Below are 10588 nucleotides of genomic sequence, written 5' to 3' on the forward strand. Positions count from 1 at the left end.
AGTCATGAAGGGGCCATAATTCCCCCATGCTGGCTGAGGAATTCTGGGAGTTGAAGTCTGCGAGTCATGAAGGGGCCATAATTCCCCCATGCTGGCTGAGGAATTCTGGGAGTTGAAGTCCACGAGTCATAAAAGAGCCAAGGTTGCCTACCCCTTTCCTAGGTCATCCACTCCACAGCCTTTACAGGTGTTTCCAAAGCGGTGTTTGAAGCTGTGCAATAGATAACTCTTGATATGTTTTGTCTTCAATTGACATGCAATATTTATTTATTTATTTCGCTTTTATTTAAAGCTTGACGTACCTTCCAGGTTTTCTATACTTTTGAGTGACGGATACGGAATGCTATTATTATTATTATTATTATTATTATTATTATTATTATTTTGTTTTGTTTTTTAAAAATACGCGATTGTTTTTTCTTTCTGTTTTCTGTATATATTTGCAAGCGCTCCTATTCTAGTGAAGGAAAGCTTAATTTATAAGATGGGAACCTTCCAGGTGACACGGTGGGTAAAATAACGCTTGTTTGAGATCCTACAGCCTGATTGAAAGCGCTGTCGGAAAAACAAAAGGAAGGAGAACCCAACGCTTTGAGATATTCTTTACTGCACTTCGTTCTGGTTTTGGCGAAGAACAAAACTCTCTTTGGAACAAACGAAGGTGAAAGGACAAAATTGTTCTCTTTTTTTTGGGTTGGCGTGCCGTCTTTAGAAATCTCTCCCAAGGTACAGCAGGCGATCCAACTTTCCCAGTTGACATAATGGCGAATTTAGACGAGAAATCTCGAATGACTGAAGCACCCCAGGATAGGCGGTGTGATCCCCTTTTTTATGGGCGAGGAAGAGTGCGCGGTTGAGGCTCTTACGGAAGCACCCCACAAAACAGCGCAACGTGCCACACCGTTGTCCGCACTTTTGCTTCTCAAAATGCTCGAAAATCAGTTGGATTCTGTTGGGGAAAAAAGTCTTCTCCCTCTCTCTTTTTTTGGCTAAAACTGGGAAACGTAGAAGAGCAGCACGCATGCCTTTGATCTGGGCCTTCCCACCAGCCTTTCCTTTGGATGTCTCTGAATCCTTGCGTCACAAACTTCAGAGGAGGACAATTATTATTTGTAAGGTGTTCTAAGTTTGTTTAAAAACGCCTCTTCCATTTTTGCCTGTTCGTACAATGAGAATTGACAGTTTGGGTGTCTTTGTTTTTTTAAGTTTGGCAACTGTTTTGTGTATCTTTCCCTTGTTTTTTTTTTTTTTTTTTTTGCACCATTAAGGGAATGTTTTCGCTCCTGAGCAACTTCCAGGCTTGTGGACTTCCAACTCCCAGACTTGGCTGGCTGGGGGAACTTTGGGAGTTGAAGTCCACGAGTCTTGAAGTTGCCAAGGTTGGACACCCGTGCTGAAGCTCGCAAACTTCTCTTGCCTGCTTTCTGTTGATCTCCCCGGGATGAAGGTACAGCCTTTAAAAAACAAACCACACACACACACACACATGCACACAGAGGCAGGAGATATAAAAACGGACAATATTAGCGTTGTTCCGCTTTTAAGTGGAAAGGACGTCTCTTCTCCCACCGAGTCGACAAGTGTCTTAACGGTCTTCCTTCTCTTCACTCTGTCGTGAAGTCGGCGGCAGCAGCTCTCTTTTAGGACAGGAGAACAGAATGAAAGTCTTGGATCTCTGCCTTGTGAAATAGATCCACTGGGTGCTCTGTTGCCATTGGACCAGAGGTCCATTTTCTCCCTGTTGGTTGTGGCCGGAGAAGGCCACTTCTGGAATACTGTGCGGCAAACCCACGGACTGCTTGGACGGTTGTCCCCTTCGTGGCCGTAGGGAGTGTTTGGCCTCGGAAGGGTGCAACCTCTGCTAGGTGCCGCCCAAATTCCCTGGCAGGCCTTTGGCCTTGACGCTACGGCTGTTCCCCAAGCAGTTGGGGGCTTGAACCCTCCTGAACAAACAAGCCACTTGATGTCTCCGTATGTGTGTGCACGGGGGTGCTGTGGGGTGTGTTGGAGTGACACCACAGCTGGACGGGGTTGGGGTCAGGGTGCAGCCACAGGCAGCTTTGTCCATTGGGATGGGTGTGTTCCCGTGGTTTTAAGGAGACAGCGTTGCTGACCGATAACGCACAAGAGAAGCTCTTTGAGATAGAAGCCATGGTGGTCATTCACACCCAAGACTGGAGGTTGGGTAGATCTTTGGGCAGGGATCCCCACAGCGTGGTTCTCTACTTTTGAAGAATCAAGTCGGTCTTGTTGAGAACTTTCGTCTTGGAAAATAAGGTCCTGCTCTCCAGGCCTTGTGTAGTTAGCACTGACAGTTGAGTAGACCTCCTAAGAACAAAGCCTTCTCTTGGTCAACCTTAAGAGGATGAGAAGTCACACCACCTTCGAGAGGCCTTGACTGACCATTAATAAGAGTTGGATCTTCCTTGATCTGTTTCCTTCAGAAGCTGGTGGACATTTTGACCCCAAAGGGTCCTCATGGGAAGTAGCAAGAGAGGAGCGTCATAGTCTCCTGGCTATGTGTGGCTATCCAGGCCTTGTGTAGCTAGCATTGAAACTTGAGTAGACCTCCTAAGAACAAAGCCTTCTCTTGGTCAACCTTAAGAGGATGAGAAGTCACACCACCTTCGAGAGGCCTTGACTGACCATTAATAAGAGTTGGATCTTCCTTGATCCGTTTCCTTCAGAAGCTGGTGGACATTTTGACCTCAAAGGGTCTTCATGAGAAGTAGCAAGAGAGGAGCATCATAGTCTCCTGGCTAGGGGTAGCTCTCCAGGCCTTGCGTAGCTAGCATTGAAACTTGAGCAGACTTCCTAAGAACAAAGCCTTCTTCTCTTGGTCAACTCTAAGAGGATGAGAAGTCACACCACCTTCAGGAGGCCTTGGCTGACCATTAATAAGAGTTGGATCTTCCTTGATCCGTTTCCTTCAGAAGCTGGTGGACATTTTGACCCCCAAAGGGTCTTCATGAGAAGTAGCAAGAGAGGAGTATCAGCCTCCTGGCCACAGCCCTCGCTTCCTCACACAAACACCAAAGTTACGACAAAGTTCTTCAGGAAGAGAAGCTTTTTTCTCCCCATGGATGGGCCCACCTGCCAGGGCTGTGGCCCAGAGTCAAGATCTCCCCCCCCCCCCCCGAGGTGGAAACTTGTACCTTGAGTTCAGCTTCTGAGTAGCATCAATTAAACGCCTACAACTTTCCACTGCTTTGTAGCTTCCCTTGGAAAATGTGACATGTCCACAAGTAACGTAGACCAGGGGTCTTCCAACTTGGCCCTTTGGTAACTTGTGGACTTCAACTCCCAGAATTCCTCAGCCAGGCACGCAAGTCATAAAAGTCCACAAGTCATCAAAGGGTCAAGTCTGAAGATGCCTGATACAGACTTTAAGAGGAGTAGACTTCAACTCCCAGAATTCCTCAGCCAGCGTTCCTGGCTGAGGAATTCTGGGAGTCGAAGTCCAAAGTCATCAAAGGGCCAAGTTTGAAGACCCCCTGGACTTCAACTTCCAGAATTCCTCAGCCAGCATGCCTGGCTGAGGAATTCTGGGAGTCGAAGTCCAAAGTCATCCAAGGGCCAAGTTGGAAGATCCCTGGACTTCAACTCCCAGAATTCCTCAGCCAGGCATGCTGGCTGAGGAATGCTGGGAGTCGAAATCTACAAGTCATCAAAGGGCCAAGTTTGAAGACCCTTGGACTTCAACTCCCAGAATTCCTCAGTCAGGCATGCTGGCTGAGGAATTCTGGGAGTCAAAATCCACATCAAAGAGCCAAGTTTGAAGACCCCTGGACTTCAACACCCAGAATTCCTCAGCCAGCATGCCTGGCTGAGGAATTCTGGGAGTCGAAGTCCAAAGTCATCCAAGGGCCAAGTTGGAAGACCCCTGGACTTCAACTCCCAGAATTCCTCAGCCAGCATGCCTGGCTGAGGAATTCTGGGAATCGAAATCCACAAGTCATCAAAGGGCCAAGTTGGAAGACCCCTGGTGTAGACTCATGCAGGAGCAGAAATGGTACACACACACACACACACACACACACACACACACACACACACCAACGCAGGTGAACCAGTGAGACTTCTTCCATTCATATCAGTATCTTCATTTATTTGAACTTGGGAAAAAAAGTGGGGCTAAGTTGCACTCAATGCCTTCCCCGCCCAAAGGATCCTGTCATTCTAACAGCTCCTGCTTAGTCGGTCTCATTCAGGGGAAGCTAAATAGCTTTGTTTGGGTGGTCCTAAGCCCCCGCCCCACCCCACTTCCTGCTCCTCAGCTAAATCTTGAGCATAACATCCAAGAAGCTTTTTGCAAGTCCTTCGATTTCAAATGTGCTGTCTACCTAAGAAACGACAATATATATATATATCCATGTCGGCTGAGACTTTGCACTATATATCAATGTCGGCTGAGACTTTGCACTCCCCCCCCCCCGTTGGAAGTATTTTGTGTCTGGATTTTGACGTTGATTTGGTTAAACGTGTTCGGTTAATAAAATGTTACGTTGATAAGAGGCGTGCCTTGGGGGTCTCTCTCTCTCTTTTTTTTTTTGACATGGGACTTGTACCCCGAGAGGTTTAGCGAAAGGGAAAAATGAAAATAAATAAACGCCAACACAGAAAGTCGTGGCTTTCTGACCCGACTAGGGAAAGCGGGGTGGCTAATTGCTCCTTTTTTAAAAAAATTCCAACTTGGGGTGTCTGCACAGCGGTGCCAGAATTCCCCAGCCAGAATTGGCAGGTTGTTCCAACAATTAACCAGTGGAACTACCTGCCTCCAGAAGCGATGAATGTTCCGACACTGGAAGTTTTTAAGAAGAGACTGGACAGCCATTTGTCCAAAATGGTATAGGGTTTCTTGCCTGAGCAGGGGGTTGGACTAGATGACCTCCAAGGTCCCTCCCAACTGTTATTCTGTTTAATGACGAGAAGGACGAGGAGGGACATGATAGCTGTCTTCCAATATCTCAGGGGCTGCCCCAAAGAAGAGGGAGTCAAGCTGTTCTCCAAAGCCCCTGAAGGCAGGACGAGAAGCAACGGAGGGAAACTAATCAAGGAGAGAAGCAACCTGGAACTGAGGAGAAACTTCCTGACAGTTAGAACAATTAACCAGTGGAACCACCTGCCTCCAGAAGTTGTGGGTGCTCCAACACTGGAAGTTTTTAAGAAGAGACTGGACAGCCCTTTGTCTGAAATGGTATGGGGGGTTTCCTGCCTGAGCAAGGGGTTGGACTAGTCAGGGCTTTTCAACCTTTTCACCCATTGTACCACTTTTAGGATATGGCAACATCCGAGGACCACCAGTCGCCTAGCAAGGGGTCAAAAACTTGATGACCCAAAAAAAAAAAAAAAAAAAAAAAACAGGAAAAAAGTGATAAAGTACAGGTAGTCCTCGACTTACAACCATTCGCTTAGTGACTGTTTGAAGGTACAATGGCCCTGAAAAAAGTGCCCCCCAAGCCACAGCCATGCAAGACACCTGCCTGCCCACCCAGCGGTGCTCTTCCTCCTGTCCGAGGTTTTCATTGTTGTGAGCATTTCTGTTGAGGATTGGCAGCAGGGGTGGGGTGGGGGGGTGTTTGGTTTTTATCCCCCCCCCCCGTCTGCTGGGTGGTTGCAGCAGGTTTTGGTCCCTTCACATGACCCTGGGACACTGTGACCGTCATAAATATGAATCAGTGGCCAAGCATCTGAATGTGAATCACAAGACCCTGGAGAGGCTGCAACATTCTAGCTGATCGGCGCTACTTCTGCGCTCAGCGGAAGCGCCAGGATCAGTGCTGAGCTCCAGCTGGAGCCTGGCGCTGATCCCAGCGCTTCCGTTGAGCCCTGACAGCCCCGAAGAAGCGCCGATCAGCTGGGAAGCAGCACTGATCCTGGCGCTTCCGCTGAGCCCCGACAGCCCTGCAGCTCCAGCCGTCTCTCGCTCAGGTTTGTGCGGTGCTGCCCCCGGTTCAGCTCATTCCCTTCCCTGGCTACCCCTTTTCTAGGATGGTCGCGCACCCCCTGCCAGGTGCCCATGGACCACAGGTGGTACCCCTACCACTGGTTGAAAAGCCCTGGACTAGATGACCTCCAAGGTCCCTTCCAACTCTATTATTATTATTAATTCTGGGAAGTCCACACCTCTTAAAGGCATCCGAGGATGAAAAACTCTTGTATCACACTGTACTGATCTTTTACACACTGCATTTACGTCCCGCTGTGATCTGGATCATCTGTGATCCATTTCCACTGCTATGGGTCCTTTTTGCCCATTGAGAAAGAGTTCAGAGGCGGACCACTCATCATGCACAGCTCCCAAGGACTCCAGTTCCCATTTGCCTTCCATCAAGTCTTCCTTCCCCTCCGTTTGGCACTTTTGAGAAACAAGCTGTCCGCAGTGTTTCTCAACCTGGACAATTTTAAGGCATGTGGACTTCAACTCCCAGAATTCCACAGCCAGCGTTGCTGGCTGTGGAATTCTGGGAGTTGAAGTCCACATGCCTTAAAATTGTCAAGGTTGAGAAATACTGATAGAGGTTTGTGATTCCCCAAACATTCAGTCCGCTGCCCTGTGCTGCTCTTTACTACTCGTCCAAAGGAAAAACGAGACTGCCGCGGTTATTTAAAACAATAATTTGCAAAAAATAAATTAAAACACATTCAAAACATCGACAGGTCCATGCGGATAAATCCACTGGAAGCAAAACTTCCAATAGAAAGTGCAGCTGGGCCTTCTGACCGGTAGCTCCTCACAGAATCCACCAGGGGGGGGCTGTGACCTAAATCCAGGCTCTTCCTTTTGCAAAAGCAGCTGCCTCCATCGGCCTTTCGTCTTCCAGATGTGACGGGTCGGAGCATCCATCGTCCCCCCCCCCCGCCACCCCATTCAGCAGGCAGGCACCTTGCAAGCAACGAGTAAGGGTAGAATTCCAAGGTGCCTGAAGGCAGGACAAGAAGCAACGGATGGAAACTCATCAAGGAGAGAAGCAACCTGGAACTAAGGAGAAACTTCCTGACAGTGAGAACAATTAACCAGTGGAACTACCTGCCTCCAGAAGCAGTGAATGCTCCAACATTGGAGGTTTTTAAGAAGAGACTGGACAGCCATTTATCTGAAATGGTGTAGGCTTTCCTGCCTGAGCAGGGGGTTGGACTAGATGACCTCCAAGGTCCCTTCCAGCTCTATTCTAAGAGACTGGACAGCCATTGGTCTGAAATGGTATAGGGTTCCCTGCCTGAGCAGGGGGTTGGACTAGATGACCTCTAAGGTCCCTTCCAGCTCTATTCTATTCTAAGAGACTGGACAGCCATTTGTCCGAAATGGTGTAGGCTTTCCTGCCTGAGTAGGAGGTTGGACTAGATGACCTCCAAGGTCCCTTCCAACTTTATTATTATTATTATTATTATTACTACTACTACTACTACTACTATTATTATTCCTTCTCTTCCTGGACAGCCACTTGTCCGAAATGGTGTAGGCTTTCCTGCCTGAGTAGGGGGTTGGACTAAATGACCTCCAAGGTCCCTTCCAACTCTATTCTAAGAGACTGGACAGCCATTTGTCTGAAGTGGTATAGGGTTTCCTGCCTGAGCAGGGGGTTGGACTAGATGACCTCCAAGGTCCCTTCCAACTTTATTATTATTATTATTATTATTATTATTATTATTATTATTATTATTACTACTACTACTACTACTACTACTACTACTACTACTACTATTACTATTCCTTCCCTTCCTGGGAGGAAAACTCACCCAGGTTAATAATGGGGCAGAATCCCGCCTCCAGAGTCATTTGGTGCCCACTACAGGCGGTCCTCGATTTACAGCTGTCCATTCAATGACCAAAAGTGCAGCAGCGCTGGAAAAAGTGATATTTTTTTTAACCGTTTTTCACGCTTAAAGACCATGGCAGCATCCCCAGGGTCACACGGCATTCTGGGAGGGGGTCTGCCCGTCACGAAGCTGCTGAGGTTGAGAGAAGCACGGGCCCAGATCGTGCGGTTGGCTGCTGAATTTATTCTGGGCAGGAGAGGCCCTTAAAAGTCTTAAAATGACCACTCCTAAAGGTGTCATAGGCAACTGATAAAGCTCCTGCTTAGTTAATCCAGTGGGTTCCACACCAAGAGTGGATCAGAAGGTGACCCTGTTGAGATGAAGGGGGATCGACTGTCCTTTAATCTCTAAAGTAAGAATATCTTGCAGAGGCGTGAAAAATAATGTCGTTTTTCCTTAGCAGCTTGTGGAAGTGATGTTATGACTGTGCCGGGATCCTTCCTTCCTTCCTTCCTTCCTTCCCTCCCTCCCTCCCTCCCTCCCTCTGTAAGGACCCACCCCACTTTGCATCTTAAGAAGACAGAACTCTTGGAATAATTCTTCCAACAGGAATCCTTTATTAAGAAGAAGTGGTTGCAGGCGTGCTAGACAGGACTTGGGGTCCAAGCTCTCCCATTCAAGGTTTTAGGGGGTTCCCCAGCAGTCCCACCCAATCACCCCCCCCCCTTCTAGTGATAGTTTCAGGCATCACAATTCCACCCCTTTGATGCTTTCTTTCGTCCTTCTGGATGGAGACTTCAAATAAACTACATGAAAGGTAAATAGCCCCTTTGTCATGGTAAAGTTCTTTGGTGCTAGTTACATTCAAAGTCTTTGAGGTTGCAATAAACACATTCCTTCATACTGAAGGAAGTGAGGGCCATAAAGCCCCTTTGTTCTCCCCCTTCTCTCCCTCTTATGGCAGAATCCAGAGAAGGCAGAATTGGGGTTTTCTATATTTGATGATTAAAGATGAAATATAATTGGATTCTGACACCCTCCCTCCTTCCCTCCTTCCCTCCCTCCCTCTTTTTCATTTTTTTCCCTTCCATCCATCTTTTCTCCCTCTTTTCCTCCCTCCCTTCCCCTTCTATCCATCCATCTTCCTTTCTTTTTTCCTTCCTTCCCTCCCTCCTTCCTTACTCCCTCTCTTTTTCAACCCTCCCTTCCTCCCTTTTTCCTCCCTTCATTTTTTCCTTTCATCCATCCATTTTTCCTCTTTTTCCTCCCTTCCCCTTCCTTCTTTCCTTCCTTCCTTCCTCCCTCCCTTTTTCCTTCCTTCATTCGTCCATCCATCCATCTTTCCTCCCTCTTTTTGCTCCCCCTTCCTTCCATCCATCTTCCCTTCCTTTCTTTTTTCCTTCCTTCCTTCCTTCCTCCCTTTTTCCTCTCTTCATTTTTTCCTTCATTTCCTCCTTTTTCCTCCTTTCCCCTTCCTTCCTTCCTTCCTTCCTTCCATCCATCTTTCCTTCCATCCATCTTTCCTTCCTTCCTTCCTTCCTCCCTCCCTTTCTTCCACCTTTCCTCCCTCCCTTCCTCTCTCTTTTCCCTCCCTCCCTCCCTCCCTCTTTGTCCTGATATTCCAGCAAGACGACTTGCAAAAGAAAAAAAAAATAGTCAATTGGAAATGCATTCCACCTCTATCTTGCTTAAACTCTTCCCACGCATAATTTCCAAGAGGGAGAAAACTACAATCAAAAATTCAGACTCGTTCTCACTGGACTCCACAAAGAATATAAAGAGAGCCACTTTGCATTCGCCTTCCAAATGGGAATATTTAAAATGATTTTCAGCCCCTCCCTAAAGAGTTAATGTGGCCTGCACAAGGCCATCCTGAAATTTTGCAGAATTTAGACACACTGCATCTTTCCGGTCCGGAAGATACAAACTAATTTGCAACCCATCTCGGTTTAAATGATCAAAACCCGACACAAACCACGAATTGGTGTCGGTCAAGCTTGCCCTTATTAAACGGCCAGGAATTCCAGCTCAGATGGGTTTGACCTCAGGACCAGCCAATTATCGAAGCGTTGTGGCTTCATCCCAACTCTTATTAGAGATAAGAAGCTAATTTGTACATCCAGAGCAGAGGTCTTGAGTACCTCTGGGGTGTGTGTGTGTTTCAGACCAAGGATATGTCCCTAGATCTAGTGGGAGACTCAAGCAACTTGGAAAGGGGACATTTGCTGGTACACACGGTCCTTTTCGTTCTTCCTCTAAGAATAACGCAAGGCGCCGGTCCTCATGAAGTTCGAGAAGAGACCCTTGGGCCAGGAAACCAGTTTTCCTATGTCTCTCGAACCCGAAGTCGCCGAGGAAGAGCGACGACGCCAATTCCTGGAGATGGAATTCTCCCAGATTCCAAAACGGATGGATACCGAATGGCCTGTTTTGCTTCTGCAGCAAAACGGAATCCAGGAAGTCCTCAACTTAACGACCGCAATTGGGAAAAGGGTTTCCGTCGGAAAAGCAAAGCGGTGGTTCAATTTTTTCGCCCGATTTTATGAGCAGTGTTTGCCACGGTGGTTAAGCCAATCGCTGCCGTTAAGTGAATTACACGGTCATTAAATGAATCCAGATTTCTCTCCCATCCCCCCCAAATCGACTTTACTTGAGGGAGGCCAGCTGGAAAGGTTGCAAATGGGGGGGGGTCACGTGACTGCGGGATGCTGCGAGGGCCGTACGTACCTGCTGGTTGCCAAACATCTGTTTTTTGATCCCGTGACCATGAGGATGCTGCAAGGGTTGTAAGTGCAAGGACCAAGTCTCTCTCACACACAAATACACA

This window comes from Crotalus tigris, unplaced genomic scaffold (assembly GCF_016545835.1).
Source record: "Crotalus tigris isolate CLP2741 ecotype Arizona unplaced genomic scaffold, ASM1654583v1 scf7180000020356.207472, whole genome shotgun sequence".
NCBI classification, from domain to species: domain Eukaryota; kingdom Metazoa; phylum Chordata; class Lepidosauria; order Squamata; family Viperidae; genus Crotalus; species Crotalus tigris.